Source organism: Pleurodeles waltl, chromosome 5 (genome assembly GCF_031143425.1).
Source record: "Pleurodeles waltl isolate 20211129_DDA chromosome 5, aPleWal1.hap1.20221129, whole genome shotgun sequence".
NCBI lineage: Eukaryota > Metazoa > Chordata > Amphibia > Caudata > Salamandridae > Pleurodeles > Pleurodeles waltl.
Genome location: NC_090444.1, coordinates 46744609 through 46763625, shown reverse-complemented (window position 1 = coordinate 46763625; position 19017 = coordinate 46744609).

Sequence of the window (19017 nt, the reverse complement as noted above, 5' to 3'; positions counted from 1 at the left end):
GACCACGATAAAGAGTACATTGCCCTCTCTCAAGTCCTCAAGGGGGAGAGGGTTTTGGGAAGAGAAAAAGAGAAAATACCAGCTTCTGCTTCATGGACTACAGAATTGGACTGCTGGACCCTGGACTCTGTATTGTGTTGGGCATCAGGACTTTTGATTTCTCAAAATACTTAGCAGCAGATTTATGGAAAGTGGTGCTGCACTGAGTGCAACGCCACTTTCCTGCGCCCCTTAGCACCCCCTACCGCCAACATGTGTGTGCTGTATTTAAAATAGTGTCATTTTTAATGACACTATTGATGTACTCAGCAGGAGTAGCACCAAAATATTGGCGCTACTCCTGCAGAGTACATAGGGGCCCATTCTAAATAATGGAGCCCCCTTCTAATGCCTGCTCTTGAGCAGGCTTTAAAAGTGCCATAATAAATGGCTCAAGGAAATCCCATAGATTTTCTTGCACCATTTTACCGGCTCTCCTAACAGGGGAACGCCCCCTTTGCGCACATTATGCCTGGCACAGGCATAATGTAGGGCAAAGGGTTACAGGATGGCGCAATCCATGCATTGCACCACCCTTTATATACGGAGCAGGGATTTTGGCCATGTTGGGCCACATTAATGTCAAAATCAATTACGTTAATCTGGCACAAGGTGGAGCTAGGGGGCTATAAAAATGCCCCTTGGTTCTTGGTTTTATAGGATTCTGGGCTGAAAAAAGAATAACTTTATTACTACATTGAACTTGCATAAACTACTGTACATTGCATAATGTCAGTTATTGTTGACACATTCTGCATACGTGTCTATAAGGCTGAAGGAGTCTTTCTCTTTTTACAATACTTTCAGAGTCTCTGAAGCAATGTCCAAACTCAAAAACAGTTAACTTGACTAAAGGGTTTCTTTGTGTTCTAGAGTAATTACTTGCCAATAATAGTTTTGAAAAACTTGCTCTATTTCCAATCTCCTAATTTTCAGGGGAGCGCTTGTTACAAGAAATACATCTTCCCTTTAGCGGTATCTTGGATTCCCACCCAAACGATAAATCACATTAGTTCTTGTCATAAATTATTTAAAAGACAGAGCTCTCTTTTGTTTCATTTAAGCAATTGATCCGTCTTTACCTTGAAATGAAGGTACTTGCTTGAAAATTTCTGAAAAACCCAAACTGGTTTTTTTCACCTTTCTTATTTTCTCTCTTTTACAGGAAATTCGGGATCATCAGCAGAAGACAGAAGAGCAGAGGCAGAACACCACAGAAAGCGGATCGGAAGGCGAGGATCGTGGCATCTCACCTGGAAGCTGTCCAGAGTACAAGAAATGCTGGAACTCGACCGGGAGCTGGTCGGAGAACGAGGAACATTAGAAATTGGCTGAAGGCAGGCTGGAGGACAAGGAACTTGATTTGACTTGAAACAGGTGAGCAGAGCAATAGGTACAAAGCCAAGCAAGGCCGAAGACTCACTTAAATAATCAAATGTGCACATGTGCCTTTTAGCAGTTGATTGCTTGTTAAGGAAATGAGAAATTTACCTCCCGACTGTAGTAGATGTTCAATACAGATCACATTGTGAAGAGCACATGTTTTGGCAGTTACAGTTGGGTCAGGTGGAAAGGCAGTTGGTTGCTTGTTAAGGAAATGAGGAATTATCTTCCCGACTGTAGCACATGTTTAATACAGATCACATTGTGAAGAGCACATGTTTTGGCAGTTACAGTTGGAGCAGGTGGAAAGGCAGTTGGTTGCTTTTTAAGGAAATGAGGAATTATCCTCCTGATTGTGGCACATGTTCAGTGCAGATCACATTGTGAATAGCACATGTTTTGGCATTTGCAGTTGGCACACATTTAGCAGATGGGATACAGTGTTCACAATCAACAAGCATTGGTCATAATAAATGGGACAGTTAACAAGCATTGGTTATTGCAAACTTGATATTCAAGGATGTAATGAATATACCCACATAGATCTGAATGTTGCAAGCAACAGCACATTACTGTAATTGAGCTCTTGGATGTGCTAGTGTACCCACAACAGCACCCTTTCTCCAGGACATTAATCCTTGATCTTGCGCTTAACCTCCCCGGATGCCCTACCAGGAGGCCCTCCTGCCCCTACAACTGTTTTCCCCCTCCTCCCACACTTCCCCCTCTACTCCTTCTACCCAACTCCTTACCTGTCTTCCGTCTGAGCCTCCCTCTCCTCCCCTTCAGACATGTCCTATGTCTCACATCCCATCCCATTTGAATTGCTTCACTTCCTCCCCATCTTACCCCCTCTGTATTGTTCTGCTTTGTTTTTTCAATGAAGAATTGAAAACAAAAAAAAAGTGATAGGCCAATTGATAAAGGTGCTGAGTCACATAATAAAGGTCTTTCTTTGGTAGGTGTAAGCCGGGGGATGACGTAGCAAAATGAAGTCTCATTAGCGACAATCTTGGCACTTGCTCCTGCTGGATATAGGCTTTGATGTGGTGATCCATGGGTTTCAGCAAAGAATAGGGCACTGTGATCAGCAGCAAGCTAAGCACATAAGTAATGGCGGTGTAATCACTATTTTATTTTCTGCACCATAATCCACATTGAGAGCAGAAGTGTCTCCCATTCCAAGAAAGTGGTTTGCATTTGACCAAATACATTGCTGCCTCCCAGAAACAAAGGGATTGTGTATTTTATCATGGGGGAACATTTCTTGTTTGCTCCAATTGGTTCTTTAGCCTGTGAACTCAGAGAAAATTGTCAACATCAGAGCTGAAATACATGTTCTGTGTGTATATAATGTCAGTAAAATGTCATCAACATACGGCGACAGTTTCAGGTTACCCACTGGGTTAGGAATGCACATTATATTCATCAATTCTTGTAAAGCTCTGTCCAAGGACCCCAGGACTATTAGAAATAAGTAGGGCAGGTGGACAATCAACAGCCCTGGCTCATTCCCGTCTGAATATCTATTATTTTCAGGCAAAAAGCCTTTATATGGGCCCTCCGATGTAGCCTTTATATTTAACTACATCGGAGGGCCCATGACAGTCATTTTCTCATACCTATTTCCTTTTGAGCCATTGTATGGAAAAGATAACCCCTCTCCTCCCTATCAAAAGCCTTCTCTGCTTTGAAGGCGATGGTTCCTCTTATAAATGGGGTCTCTAGTTGGCAGAGGTATACAACACTGTCCAAGTAGGGACCACAATCTTAGGGTAATTCACACACAATCCAAATTATCCTGTGCACACCCTCTGGTAACTTGGCGCTGAGAAGACAGGCTTAACTTAGAAGGCAATGTGTAAAGGATTAGTGCAATAAATCATACAGTAACACAGTGAAAACACCACAAATGTACACCACTCAGTGTTACAAAAATAGATAATATTTATCTGTATAAGTTTGGGTCAAAACAACAAAGATCCAATGAGCACAAGTTGAAATATCACTTTTAAGAGGTTTAAATGAGCCTTAACCCTTAGAAATAAACACGTGTCTGTTTGTTACACACATTACTTGGTATGCATTAAAAAAAATGGCGCACGAAGACCATAGAGGAGATGCGTGGAAAAATATGGTGGTGTGTTGTTTTCTCTGATGCAGCACAGATGATGCATTGTTTCTTTCTATGCTGCAAGGTGGTCTCAGTCGTTTTTCTACATGCAGTCTTGGTTCCTCACTGTGATGCAGGTATTTTGATGATGTAAACCCCCTTGCAACATGGAAAGAGCCGACGCATCCTCAATGCCATGTCAGAGAAATCAATCACCTTATTTTTCCATACTTCTCCTCCTCTGTGGTCTCTGTGCCTCATTATGTTTACTTTTACTGCTTATTTTTCTGGGTGTCCATCTTCCAGATCATTGTTATCAGTGTCTTGATCTTCAGATCCAGATATTATGAGATAAGGGCATGACAGTAAATGCTGCCCACTCCAATTTCACAGCTGCATAGAGTCTGAAGTTGAGTGGGGTGTGCCAGAAAATATTTAGTTTTGTTTCTGTAATATGGGGCAAGAATACAAAGGTATAGTCTCTATGTGTTGGACGTAAAAGTCGCTGGGTTTCAATGCAAAACTGATCTGCCAGAAAGTCTTTGAGCAGACTACTATTATTATTGTGTCCTAGGCCAGGAGGTCCTGAGTCGTCTAATATCAGATTAGGCACCAGGTTCCAATCTCCACCAATAACCTCCTGTTGTCCAAATTCCACAAAGACTCAGTTGAGTCTTGAGAAAAAGATCTTTTTTATATATTACACTGTGATAGAGTAACATTGTAGCACCAGCTTGGGAAATATATATCTGCCCATGGGAACCAACCATGTGACCTGTACCTCAACTGTGAGTCTCCTATTACTGAGGATGACCACAAGGTTTTTCCAATGAGGCTGGAGCATGGATTAGAGATCGTCTTCTCCACTCACTCTTGTTTGAGCTTTTCAGACTCCTAATATGATATTTGTGCGTCATGTTACAGAGCAATATCCATCTTTTTAGAGGCTAGAAAACTAAAGACCTTGTTCTGTTAGGTATAATTGGTAAAGCCACTGACATTAATGGCCCATGCTGAAATAACTTTATCCATAGACAGGGCATGGGACAAATGTTTGGGTGAATGGAAAATGATCCATAGAATGGCAGACCTAAATGAGTAGAAGGAGCAGATGGAGGAGGCAAAAATGTAGACACATAGGTCCTCTGTAATGTAAAAGCATAGGCACTACTTATCAAGCTAGGAACTGTTGTATCACTCAAACCCTTTAAGAGAGAATGTTCCTTCGCAGCTGTGGCATGGGCACCCCAGTGTAGTTTTAGGTCCAAGTAAACACTACCAACCATTTCTAGACTGTGTGTGATATTCCAAATGACAATTTAGTTTTGAGAAGTGATCTGGATTTAGCTCTATCCTTCATAGGAGGTTCCTCTGAGTTGTGGTCTCATGCAAAAGGTCTTCTTTTCATGGTTACTGTAGCAGAAGTTCCTCTCTATGTGTTAGAAAACAAAGTATGTATAGCTGACTCGTGGGATTGGATTGTGACTAACAGAAGAAGACATGTCTATTGTGGACTGGCCCAGGTTAGCAAGGAGATTTTGAAGCTCCTATGGGTCCTAAAACTATCTAAGTCTATTATTACTGACATCGCAGCTGTGTCCAGCAAGATCTAGCAGAGCTGCCAATACCAGAACAAAGCACATAAAGCTAAAACTCTCCTGCTGGTTAGGTTGGTTTAACAATACAAATCCACAGCTAGTGAGATTTGGTGATCTTAGTAAGAGAAAGTAACATGTCTTTTAGAAGTATGTATGATCAGGCTTGATTATTGATGGTGCAGGAGACATATTATGATAGGCCTAGAAGAATATCTTTTTCTCTCGTTCCATTTTGGGCAAATTTGATGCATCTTCTCATCATTCTCAGCTACTACCTTCCTAGTCTGTGGCCTTCTTTTCTATTAATCAGACCCCCACCTGGAGGGCTTATTTCCATGCAGTTGCTCAAATGCCCCAGTCAAGGGCTAGGGAAATAGCCCAAGGCACGATATAAAAAGTTAGTGCTGGGAAATGGGGATTTAGCAATTATTATTGTGCCTTCTAGGAGAATGTGTGATTCCCAACAACTGCGAGCAAATGGCATACTGCCTCAAACAAGCAGGCAATAGATTGTTTTGACATGGCTAACAATTGCTATGTCCACCTTTGGTGAGTGTCATCAGACTTTGCTGCCCTAGTCCAAGATGTGAGTCCTCCAGTACATCTGAATGCCCATTCCCCCGACATTAGGTTGAAGAATTTTCACAGTCCCACTATGTGTGTTCACCCGACCACAAGCATCTGAACGTATATCTGTGGTAGAGAGAATCAGGCCAGGTTCAGCGCCACGAAGAGCCAGGACTTCTCTGCACCCAGCCCGTAAGAACCAGGTAAAGTTGTACTGCCTAGTGAACCTTTGCTCAGGGACCCACACCATCTTAATCACCAATGGGTTTCCCTGAACTCAACCTGTATGTGACTGAGTGTCACTAGTGTGTTTTTCCAGTACTCACAGCTCCCCTTTTCAGCACAAAGGACAGTCTGAACAATTCTTCACCCGGCCCCTACGAGCCAAGTAAAATTATACTGGCTGCTGAACCCTGGTCCTGGGTCCCACATCACCTTAACTCCCAGTAGTTTCCACTGGCCTAGGCATGCAAGTGACCGATTGTCAATAGCTGTGTTCTCAGTGTTACAGTTTGACAGTAGTGAACTGTTCTGGTTTATTTTTCCTTCTAAAATCCATAACTCCAGTTATACTGATCCAATTGTGTTCATTTTTGGTGTCTAATGTTCTAAAAAAAGTGCCCTATTTTTATATATTGGGTTCAGATTAATTTAGAATTGTGTCTTTTACTTATCATCCATGTGGGTACTCTGAAATGCTTAACACATGTTTCTCCAATAAAGACTGACTGCTCTGTGCCACCGTACCATGACTGAGCTCCACATTTATTAGTGTGAATCCAAAGGACCCAGTTTGGGATCTTGTGAGAGTATTGCATAGTGAAGTCCTAACAAACTTCACTGCATTAAAGTCTACTTTCCTGCAGGGACCACGTGAAAGAACTGATCAATGTTACTCCACTGGGCTGAATAGGAGTGCTTCATATGATTTGGATAAGTGTGTTAGTTCCTGTTATCTCAATTCCAAGTCACACTGCATGACAACTTACCATTCGTGATGAAATGATAACCTAGCAAATTTCCCTAATTCAAAATCAACTTGATTACAATATTGGTAAATATTGGTGCAGATAGCACTAACAATATGTTATTCTCAAGTTTGGAGGGAGGGACAGATTATATGCGGTATTTGTTGCACCAGGTAAATTCCAAAACCACAGATTTCAGATTTTACTGTGCAAGGTATATATCAGCTTCCAATCAGGGCACTTGCAATCAAGACCTAAGATAAGAAAAAAAAATAAAAACATGATTTGAAAGTGATGGCTTTCTAGTGAGGCATATCCAACTCAGCTTCAGGTAAGATACCTACATTCCTGATAGAATGGCCTGACTGCTGTCAAAGACCAAGAGAATCTGGACACAAATTAGTGCCCCACATTGAATGCCTGTGCATGATCCCTGTAAATTACACACTTTGGGACCGGTTGACAAATATTTAGCTGTGACATTCTTTTGCAGTACTCCTGGCTTAATTCTGCAATTCAATGAGTAGCCAAGAACACTACAAGATTACGACACACTTAGTCACACCAAACATTTTGTGAATTTGACCCTTTGCGGTGCGTCCCTAAGTGCAAACATTTCTATATTACTATTCTGCAAAAGGTACAATAATGGGTCCTCTCTTTTGAACGAGTGGTCACTACGGATCTGTGTAAGCTTTTAGAGGTACTTGGCAGAAAACTGCCTTCTGAACAGAAGAATCCTTTCACAGCAAAATGGAGTTGAAGTGTCACAAAATTAGTAAAACAGTGGATTTCATATTGGTTCAAGATTATATATTTATGTTTTAATATTCGCCCTTGATTGTTACTTCACTCAAAAAGCTGTTTCCATTATAATAAAAGCGTTAATCCATTCTTTGTCCATGAGTAATGTGGCAAAAAAGTGTAAATGACAACCAATGTCAAATTTAAACAATTTGCCTTTTTTTCATGCAGGGTGCACAGTTGCTGCAAGCTAATCAAGGTGGCGTCAATCCCTTCTAACACCAAATGGATGGCTCTTAGAAAATCTATTCTTTACTAGACTTTGTCAATAGAAAGGCCATCAAAAGCATGCAGTCATTTAGGGGGAACCTAAGCTTAGCATTGTGTATAAGGCCAGAAAAGGGGAGGAGGAGAGAAGGTAATTTCTTTAAAAAATGTATAGTAGTAACACATGATCTGAAAATGAGCAAAGCCGTTGGGGTTGCTCGCTAAGCTGATCTTTATAGAATGGACTTTTTTCTGATTGCTAAGTGGTTTCATCTTTTTATTAAATCAATATCATTGCATGTACATTCTTGTGTGTGTGCTGTTTTATTGTACTGTAATGTGAATACACCATTTCTTCCTTCCTTTAAACTTTCCTTAAAATCAGCGTGCATGCTCATTATTGAATCCGATACAAAAACTGACCATAAAAGTCTAGAAAATACATAATGCAGGCATCAGACACATGCATAGAGGTAAGCTGAATCATATAACACCTCCTCTAGGACATAATGGGACATAGGGGGTTCATGCTGACAGGCTTTCCATAGACCGCAAGCCCCCCTGAGACCCTTCCAGCAGCATAAAGAGCATTCTGCTGGGCCGGGGGGCGGAAACATGGCCCGGGACATTACTGACGGCTCCACATGGAGCCGGCGTCAATGCCACTGTGTGGCGGGTGCAGCAGCACCCGTTGCGCAGATCACTGCCTGTAAATTGGGGCACTGCGCGACAGGGCACTGCACGGGGGCCCCTGCACTGCCCATGCCAAGTCTGAACCGCCAAGTTCATAATCAGGGCCACAAAGTAATTTTGTTAGGACTGAAAGTAGTATTTAAGCACCCTCACCTTATATTCTCATAAATGCTTTTTAAGAATCATTTGCCTGTGCTTGTCCTATCTCTTATGAGTCAACATCTCCACCATGAGTACAGAAATCCCTGTCTACAAGGTCCCTCTTACAGAAATCACGGATGCAAGGATTAACACCATCCCCACATACAGAAAACTAAAACAAATGGAAAAATATATTCTACAGTATTGTCTAAAAATTAAACCTACATTGTTTTCTATTTTGAACACAAATGTAAAAAAACTGTATTATTTTTAACTTTAGGGTGTATAAAACACACATTCCAACAAAGCTTGGGGCACACCTGCTAGTGCAAGGGGGGAGGTGGTGAACAGTCAAACTTTGTTGCTTTTCCCTCAATTTGAGGAACAATTATTGGAGGAGGAAAAAGAGAATTTGTCGACAAGTTCAGGGAAGCAGTCAGTGCTAGAAACCACTTTTCAACTGAAGTGATCTGTGATATGGTTGCAGACTGAGACCAGGATCTCAGTTCACCTTCAGCTCTCTCCAAGACCTTACCTCCACATGTCAGAAGATTAGCTGCATTACACTCCCGAACCACATTGTCTCTCCAGATGGTCAGTTGAAACACCATGGCCTTCTACAGTTAAGGCAATCACAATGATTATCACAAGTACTGAGATACATCAGACAGAGTTTGGTCTACTTTCCTCAAGCTGCTAAAGGGCTTGGGCAGGGGCTGGGCTATGGTCCAGCCCGCAGCCCCTGCATGGTGAAGAATGATGCAGTGTCTCTTGGGCCAACATTTTCAGTCTAGCGCTTGAAAACCCACTATTTCCAGGATTGCAGACACAAAGACACTTTTAATTGCTGGTGGCAAATTTCACCTGAAGTTACAAATAAATTGTCCCCACTCGTAATGAGGGTCTATTTGGGAATGATAGAAAGAGCTGTCAAAAATAAATAGAATGAAAACCTATTGCATGACATTTTGAAGTCCGATAACAGTTGTTGTTAAAACTCCCTGTAATGACTGGAAATGGATAGTGCAGATTAAAGCTAGATGGACTGAATACTTGAACTTGATGATCCCTAAACAGCTTAAATATAAACAGTAGTTAGTGTGCTTCATTTGAGCATTGGTTAGGATAAAATGTGGTGTTAGTCTTATTTGATTACGTTGATGTCATAGATGATTGATGTAAACCAAAGAATTTGGATTTTGGTATTTTAGTAAAAATAAGACATTTAGGCCCATATTTAAGAGCCCCTAGTGCCTCCTTGCGCCACATTAGTGTATTTTTACTATGGTAATGTGGCCCAAAGATGTCAAACTCGCCGTGCCAGATTTACAAAGTGGTGCAATTCATGCAATTTTGGCACTAACCCTGAACAGTACATCAAGAGAGTTATAAATTCTGATACCAATGCCCCTACCCTGAGCCGTGGTGCATCATATTTTAAATATGGTACAAACATGGTGGCGGTAGGGTGGAGTTAAGGGGCGCAAGAAAAGTTGCACTGGGGGCAGCACCACGTTTCTTAAATCTGCCTCTTATTTTCCTTGTTGTAGATCTGAGTTGAACTGCAAATGAAAGAGCAACTAGAACAGCTTTTGGCATAGACACACAAAGATCTGTCATGGCGCATTTCTACGGCATGACGTAAGGTTGATTAAAAGCCATAATAGACATCTACTAGGTTTCTCATAGCTGTATTATACAGTTTTCGGGTAAAGGATAACGTGTAATTAGTAATCTTAGGGAGGAGCTGGATGCTGTAGATTCAGCCCTGAAGATATAAGATAAACATGGGAAATAACATTTTATAGAAGACACTCATTGTGGTTAAACCAAATGCAAATTTGGCATGAAAAGACAGATTGACGCTCTTTCCAGAGAAAATGTTGGTGGGCCAGCAGTTAAGGGGATGTGGAGTTTTTTATTGAATTTTTAAACAAACATGATGCCAAAGTGACTGAATAGATTTTGATAAAATTTGACATGAATATTGATTATTGTGTGGAAGTGGTCTTTTTCTTATTAGATTAAAATTGTTTTAGTAGTTTTGTATTAATAAGGGCCAAAAACGTAGTTACATATTGGGATGCATGCAATTGTTATACTTTTGACTGTTTCCAAGGTACATAGCAATGACAAAAATGAATACTATTGTTTAATGAACGGCCTTAGAAGAAAATTATAAGGTAGCCATATTGTATAGAACACACTTTGGTTGTGTTCTAGTTTTGTAAGTGAGACAGATCTTATTACTCCTGTGGAAACCTCCTTGAAGAAATGAGGCACATATCAAAGTGTCAATAGTTGGGGAAAAGTATTTTTATAGTTATATAAATGTAAAAAAATGCTTTGCCAAGTACTGCTGTACTACCTAGGGACTACTGCAATTCCTATAACAAAACATATATATATATATATATATATATATATATATATATATATATATATATATATATATATATATAAATATATATATACATATATATATATATGAATATATATATATTAAAAAAGATAGTCTATCTTACAGCACTCCACTCAACGCACACCAGTTCACTCTACACCATGCCACTTCCCTCTACATCAATCATCTCCACCCCATTGTATCAAACACCAATGCACTCCATACTATGCACGTCCATACTGACATACTTTACAACACTCCACTCTGTGACACTGCAATCTACAACACTCAACACAGCTGCACTCTACGCCACTCTACTATACTGTGCATCACTGTAATGTACGCCACAGCACTCTATGCCACAGCACTCTACACAACTATGCTTTTCTTTTTTCATGACTCCACTTTGAGCTGCTGTACTCTATGCCACTGTCCTCAGCTCTCTACCACTGCATTCTGTGCCACTGCACTCCATGCCACTCTTTATACTTTGCACCACTGTACTCTATGCCACTGTACTTTATGCCACTGTACCTTTATGCCACTGTACTCTATACCAGTGCAATGAACACCACTGCACTCCACTCCACAGCACTCTATATCATTCTACTTTACTCTGCACCACTACACTGTACGCCACTGAACTCTACGCCACTGTACTGTAGGTTGCACCACTCTACTGTAGGCCACTGCACTCTACTTTGCACCACTGCACTCTCTTCCAATCTACTCAACTTTTTACCTTTGAACTCCATGCCACTGCACTCTACATCACTGCACTCTTCACAACTATACTCTACAACAATCTATTTTGCACTTCTTTACTCTATGCCACTCTACTCTACACCGCTGCACTCTTCAACACTGCACTGCACACCACTATACTCGACGCCACTGCCATGTATACCACTTTACTGTACTATGTACCACTGCACTCTGTGCCACTCTACTCTGCACCACTTTACTTTACACCATTACACTGTATGCCAGTGTACTCTTCTTTATACCACTGCACACTACGCCACTGTGTTCTTCTTTTGAACACTCACTCTGTACCACACTGCACCATTATGCCACTCTACTATAGTTTGCACCACTGTACTCTATGCCACTGCTTTCTATGCCACTGCACTCTACACTACTACACTCTGAGACACTATACTCTGCACCACTCAACTCTATGCCACTGCACTCTATACCATTGTACCCTACTGTACGCCACTGCACTCAATGACACTCTACTCTTTTTTAACCCACTTTACTCAATGCCATGCTACTCTGTACCAGTCTACTCTACAACACTATACTGTATGCCCTTGCACTCCACTGTTAGCCACTGCACTCTGTGGTGGTGTGTTCTACTTTGCACCACTCCACTGTGCTCTACCCTGCTCCATTGCACTCTATGTCACTGCACTCTACACCACTGCAATTTACATGACTACACGTTGCACTTCTATTCTGCACCACTCTACTCTACATCACTGTGCACATTGCACTCTACTCCATTGCACTCATGCCACTGTACTCTACTTTGCACCACTTTACTCTATGTCACTGCACTACATGCCACTACTCATTCAACTGCACTAAATGCCACTGTACTCTACTCTACATCACATTACTCCACTGCACTCACTGGATCTCAGTGCACTATACACCTTTCTACTGTAGTCTCCAGGAGTCTATGCCAATGCACCCTACATCACTGCACTCTATGCCAGTCTACTCTACACAATTCTACTCTATCCCACTCCACTCTATGCCACTGCACTCTACTCTGCTACACTTTTCAGCATTTCACTCTATGCCACTGCACGCTATGCCACTTCACTCTACTCTACTGTACACCATTCCACTCTAATCCATGCCACGCCACACTACTCTACATCATTCTACACCACTGCACTTTATGTTGCTGCACTAATCTACACTGCACTGTACTCTGCATCACTGTATGCCACTACACTCTGTGCCACTACACTCTACCCTGTACCACTCTACTGGTCATCACTATACTCTATGCCACTCTACTCTGCACCACTGCACCATTTTACTCTGCTCCACTTTACTCTGCACCGCTAAACTGCATGCCACCACACTTTACACAGTTCACACTATGCCACTGCACTCTACTCTGCACCACTGTGTGCCACTGAACTCTATGCCACTTTTGCCACTCTACTCTACTCTGCACTACACTACTGTACACCACTGCACTCTATGCCAATGTACTCTACTTTGCACCACTGTATACTATGTCTCTGCACTCTATGCCACTACAGTCTACACCAGTGGACTCTAGTATGCACCACTTTACTGTATGCCACTGCACTCTACGTCACTAAACTCTATACCACTGCACTCTACATCACAACACTCTATGCCACTGCATTGTGTGCCACTGCGATGTATGCCACTCTAATAGTCTCTGCACCACTGTTCTCCATTGCACTCTACCCGATGGTACTGTATGCTGCACTCTTCTACTCTGCACCTTTCAACGCCACTGCACTGTGCACCACTGCACTCTACACCACTCTATTCTATACTCCACTGCTCTACTGTCCACCACTGCACTCCACTGAACTCTTCTCTGTAATGTATGGCAGTGCACTCTACAATATACTACTCTACACCACTATATCCCACTCCACACTATGCCCCTTTAGTCTGTGAAATGCCATCCTTCTCCACAATGTGCCACTCTATGCCACTCTACCCCACTCAACTCCAAGCAGTGCCACTATATTGTGCATCACTTTACTCTATGCCACTCAACAGTATGCTATTGTACTCTACGCCACTCTATTGTACTCCACTTCTCTCAAACCCCACTTGACTGTACACTACTCTACTCATTTGACTGTACACTACTCTACTCAATGCCACTACACTGTATACAACTCTACTCCATGCCAGTGCACTCTACACCAATCTACTCTATTGCACAACACTCTACTCCACTGCACTCTATGCCTCTCTAGTATTGTCTTTTCTGCTCCACTATATGTCACTTCACAAAACAGTGCACCATGCTACTCCTCTTCATGGCACTCCATGTGCAATTAACGAGAAAATACCACAATACTATTCAAATGTACCTAAAAAATTATATATGAAAGAATTAATGGTAAAAGAAAGAACAAAATATGATTGTATTGTTTAAAAAATTAAAAACATAGAAATGCAATGAAAAATCAGAAGTTTAAAGCTTAGTGATAGTTAATTTATTACTTCAATACAAAATCAACTTAAACTACAAAAACCTTAGAAATTCAGAAGTTATACTCGGAATCCAAGATGGCGGACGGATTTGCCGGCTGATCGCCACCACCGCTCTAGCCCATCCCTTGTCTGCAGGCGGCTCTCTCGCACCCGCCGCGAAAGCCGCGGATGCCGCGTGCCTGCAACATGGACTGCTGCAGGCGCTTCACGGCCCTCTGGCGGATTTCTCAAGGATCAAGGCCGCGTGGGCAAGCGGCGGAGGGCGCCACAGAAAGAATCGAGCGCTGCGTTTGCCCCAGAGCCGCGCTCTTCCTCTTTTCGATCGAGTGCGACCCCCGCTGTTTACTGGGGATAGTATTTGGCGTTTGGAGCGTCCTGATGGCGCCGAAGTCGATCAGGACCCCTCGCTCGTTATGGGCACGGCAGAATCAAGACCCAGGAGGAACCAGAAAGGATAAAAAACATCTGGCCCTCGGCTTGAAGGAGCACAGCAACCCTTACGCGAAGGGGCCTCAGCAGAGGATATCTGACATGAAAAAGGACGCAAGGAACTCGGTTCCAACAATGTTTGCCAGCATGATGAGGACCAAACAAATGCCCCCGGAGAAGGTAGAACTTGACTTACAATCAAGTGTGCTAGGAGTCAATGGTGGGCAGGTATCTGTAGCAGCTATATCTCTTGAAGTACTTACTCCTATATGTGATGCAGGGGGAATGGAGCCAGCCAGCCTAGAGATTATTAGTGCAAGCTCAGGAAATAGTGGGGAGGTGGTGGGTCCCCCCCGGTGGGGGGTGAGAAATCATCTGAGCAGGAACCAAAGGAAGGGATTCAGGAGCCTAATCGAGGAAAATGCAATGTACAATCTCGCACCTTCACTAAGGAGGTGCTCTTACAACAGGCTGAGGACATGGTCAAACACTTAACGATACGTGAGACTATCACTCCAGCCCTAGCTCAGAGGGGGAAAGAGGCGAAACCAGCAAACAGTGATCAGGGGCCGTTTGATACAGCAGAAAGCTTTTTTTCCCTCTCTGATCAGTCTAGAGATTCAGCTCTAGACGAGGAAATCCCACTAACAGACTCAGACATTGAAGGTAGCTCCGTAGCAAGTATTTGGGCATCTAATTACTCAACATGTAGAAGAAAATCATTTGAACAGACTGGTGTTAGGTACAACTCGGGGGCTAAGCTCAGGAGGGACCCGCCTAATCCTCAAGAAAAGGTTTGTGAAATGCAGTGGGACTATACTGGCACCCAACAGGCTTTCTTGAAAGGAGACTCGGCCTGCAACACTTCAGTGCCCCCTCCTATAGATGGCCCTGCTGAGACTCCCTCGTTGGATCTTATTTACCGGACAATGGTTCATAATCATGAACAGGCTCAGAAGGAGAGTAGGAAAGGGAAATTGGCAAATATACAGCTACAACTATCCATCAAAAAAGTGGTTAAATCCTGGCAGGATATTGGCACACGCATTAACTCCATGGAGACTCGTACTGAGGAGTTGGAGACTGAAGTTAGAGCAGCAACATAGCGCAGATGGCGACACAAGGGCAACAGATCTCGGACATCCAATGGAAACTAGAAGATGCTGAAAATCGCCAGCAGCGGTGTAATTTGAGGGTTCTGGGCATAGCTGAGGACCTCGAGGGGCAGGATACCAGGGCCTATATAGTTTCACTCTTCAAGAAAGCATTCCCAGATCTTACTGTGTGGGACTGGGAAAAGGAGGTCCAGAGAGCACATCGATTCCCGTTAATGAGAAAGAAGCAGACATTGACTACTACTGGTAGAGACCAGAGTTATCCACGGGCTATTTTTGTGTACTTTGGCAACTTTCTATTGAGGCAGGTGGTGTTTGAAAGGACTCGCCCCAACTCAAAGCTGACGGTGGAAGGTGTATCGTTCTTTACCAGGCCAGACTTTGCATATGCCACAGTAGAGAGACTGTGGCGACTCAGGCAGATGATTGTTCAGTTTCAAGAGTTGGGGGCGGAAGCCTACTTGTTTAGTCCTGCGCGTCTAAAAGTTATTTATAAAGCAACTACAAGATTTTTTCTCTCAGAAGTCAAAACAGGGGAATATGTACAGCAATTGAAAAGTGGCAAAACGCAGGGGGTGGGGTGGGTAGCTTGTCTCAAAATTAAGTCATCTATATGTAAGTGTATGTGATAACGATTGGGGTAGGCACCTCCTCTCTCCCTTATTTCTTTATTTGTATTTATTTATTTTCTTTCCATTATTTGTTTTTTTGTGATTGTTTTCTTGTAGAGGGCACTGATTAGGAGGGTGAAGAAGAGGGGCCATGTGCAATTTGTGAATTTGTGTAGGTGTAAGTATGGGTGGGCTAACGGGACTGGCAAATTCCATCTTACGGGCTCAGGAGCCTGGCGATTCCATTTGTAGGGGTAGGGGATGGGGGGTGGGTTAGAGGAGGGTGGGGGGGCCATAGGGAGAAAGGGGATAATGGGACACACAGCAGGGAGAGTGGGGATGTTATTTGTCAGCTGAAAGGGTTCGGGTTGTGGGAGCAGCAAAGTTAAATGGTGCAGACAGGGGAACCAGGAGGAACAACATGCATAAAAATGGGGCAGGAAAGTCAATTACGTATTGCCACAGTAAATGTCTGTGGGCTCAATAATGGTAAAAAGCGACAGCTTGTAGGAGAGGTTTTCAAGTCGTGGAATGTTGATATTATTTGCGTGCAGGAGACACATATTGCAGGCACACAGAAGCAGCTAATGGAGTTTTATGGGTGGAATTTAGTGGTATTTACACATCAAAACACAACCACCAGAGGGGTTGCTATATTAACTCGAATCAGATCTTTGGTTATACATAAACAATTCACTGACAAGCTAGGCAGATTGGCCATGTTGGAATGTTCGGTTAAAGGGTTAGGGTTCACTATATGTTCCATTTATGGATCCAACACAGACGATCCGGAGGTACAGGAATCACTTAACTTAGAACTCACGGCATGGGCAACGCCGGTTATAATGTGTGGGGATTTTAATATACATCTAGATAATAAAGAACCTATTCAGGAACAAATGCTGTACCTGGGTAGAAAGAATAACGTTTTTAGGGTGCTTCAGTCATTGGTTATCAATCATGGCTTGATTGACGCCTGGCAGCAGTGCTGCCCGCAGTATCCAGGGTTCACCTTCTTCTCTGCTCCGCATAAGAAATTAGCCAGGTTAGATTACTTTTTTGTGACAGCATCTTTGCAAAAGCAAATAAGGGTTGATAGATTCCCTAGAATCATATCAGATCATAACCCACTGGTATTGGCTATGGAGATTTGGAGAAAGGGCCCGCAGCCTAGATCTTGGACATTTGATAGGGCACTATTAGCTGATCCAGGTTATATCTAAAAAATGAAGGAATGGATCCCGGAATTCTTTAAGATAAATCAGGGCTCTGCTTCCTGTCAGACAGTATGGGATACATTTAAAGCAGCTGTCAGAGGAGAAACCTTGAGCTATGGGTTAAGAAAGGAGAAAATATGCATGGATCAGCTAAAACTAATTCAGACAAGGCTGGTGATAGCGGAGCAACGATTAGGGGAGGCGATCCATAGTGAATCAGAGACCTCTGACATTTTGTGTGAGGTAAATATTATTAAGGCAGAAGCCACTAAGATTTATATGGAAAGGGTTGCTGCAACATTTTTGGTGTATCGCCAGGAATGTTATGAGAATAGTGAGAAATTTGGCCAACAGCTAGCCTTAAAAATTAGACAGAAGCAGGTATTTGGGAATATTAAAAGTTTAATGAATGAGGAGGGGCAGCTGGTTCACAATGGCCCAGAGATTATGGAAGCCTTCAGACGATTCTATCAAAACCTATATAGTCAGGAAGAAAAGCCACAAGAAGAGGAGGGGTTTGGTGTTACGGGTAATGAGATATTAGTTCAATTGAGTGAGGAAGATAAGGTAGCTTTGGAAGCGTCCGTGACACTTGAAGAATTGGATACAGCAACTCGTGCTCTGGCAAGTGGTAAGGCGGCAGGGGGGGATTTAATTCCACTAGAATTTTATAAGGTCTTTTTTGTGGAGATACGTAAACAACTGTTTAGTCTATTTATCGAAGTACAGGCAGGGGCCCCTCAACCGGCCTCCTGGGGGGAGGCCAAGATAGTAGTTTTTCTGAAAAAGGACAAGGAACCCTGCCTTCCCGGCTCATATCGCCCAATTTCGTTAATTAACAGCGATGCCAAAATTTATGCTAAAATACTTGCTAGCCGACTTAGCTTGGTAATCTCTGGTTTAGTATCTCCATGGCAACATGGCTTTATTCCGGGGAAGAGCATGGCAGATCATATAAGACGGATTATTGCGCTACTTGATGCTGGTGCTACGGTCAAGCTTCCCATGGCAGTAATTTTGCTAGATGCAGAAAAAGCCTTTGATCTGGTTCATTGGCCCTTTTTATGGGCTGTCTTGCGCAAAAATAACATTGGTCCTGGGTTTGTTAAAGCAATTCAACAGCTCTATCACAAACCAACGGCTACGGTACAAGTCGCCGGGCTAAAGTCGGCTTCAATCAGTATCCAGTGAGGTACGTAACAAGTGTGTCCTTGTTCACCATTGCTTTTCGCACTATATATCGACCCCTTGATCAGGAAATTGATTAGTAACGATCGGATCATTCCAGTCTCATTGAAAGGGGAGTGCACCAAGATCTTAGCATATGCGGATGACATTGCAGTGGTTACTACTGATCCTAGGACTGCTATATTGGAAATAGAGCAGGAAGCCCTACAGTTTGGGCAAAGGTCTGGCTTTCTGTTGAATAAAAGTAAATGTCAAATTTTGGTGCATGAATCGGTAGACTTTAAGGATGAGCGTGTAAAGACACAGGTTCAATAT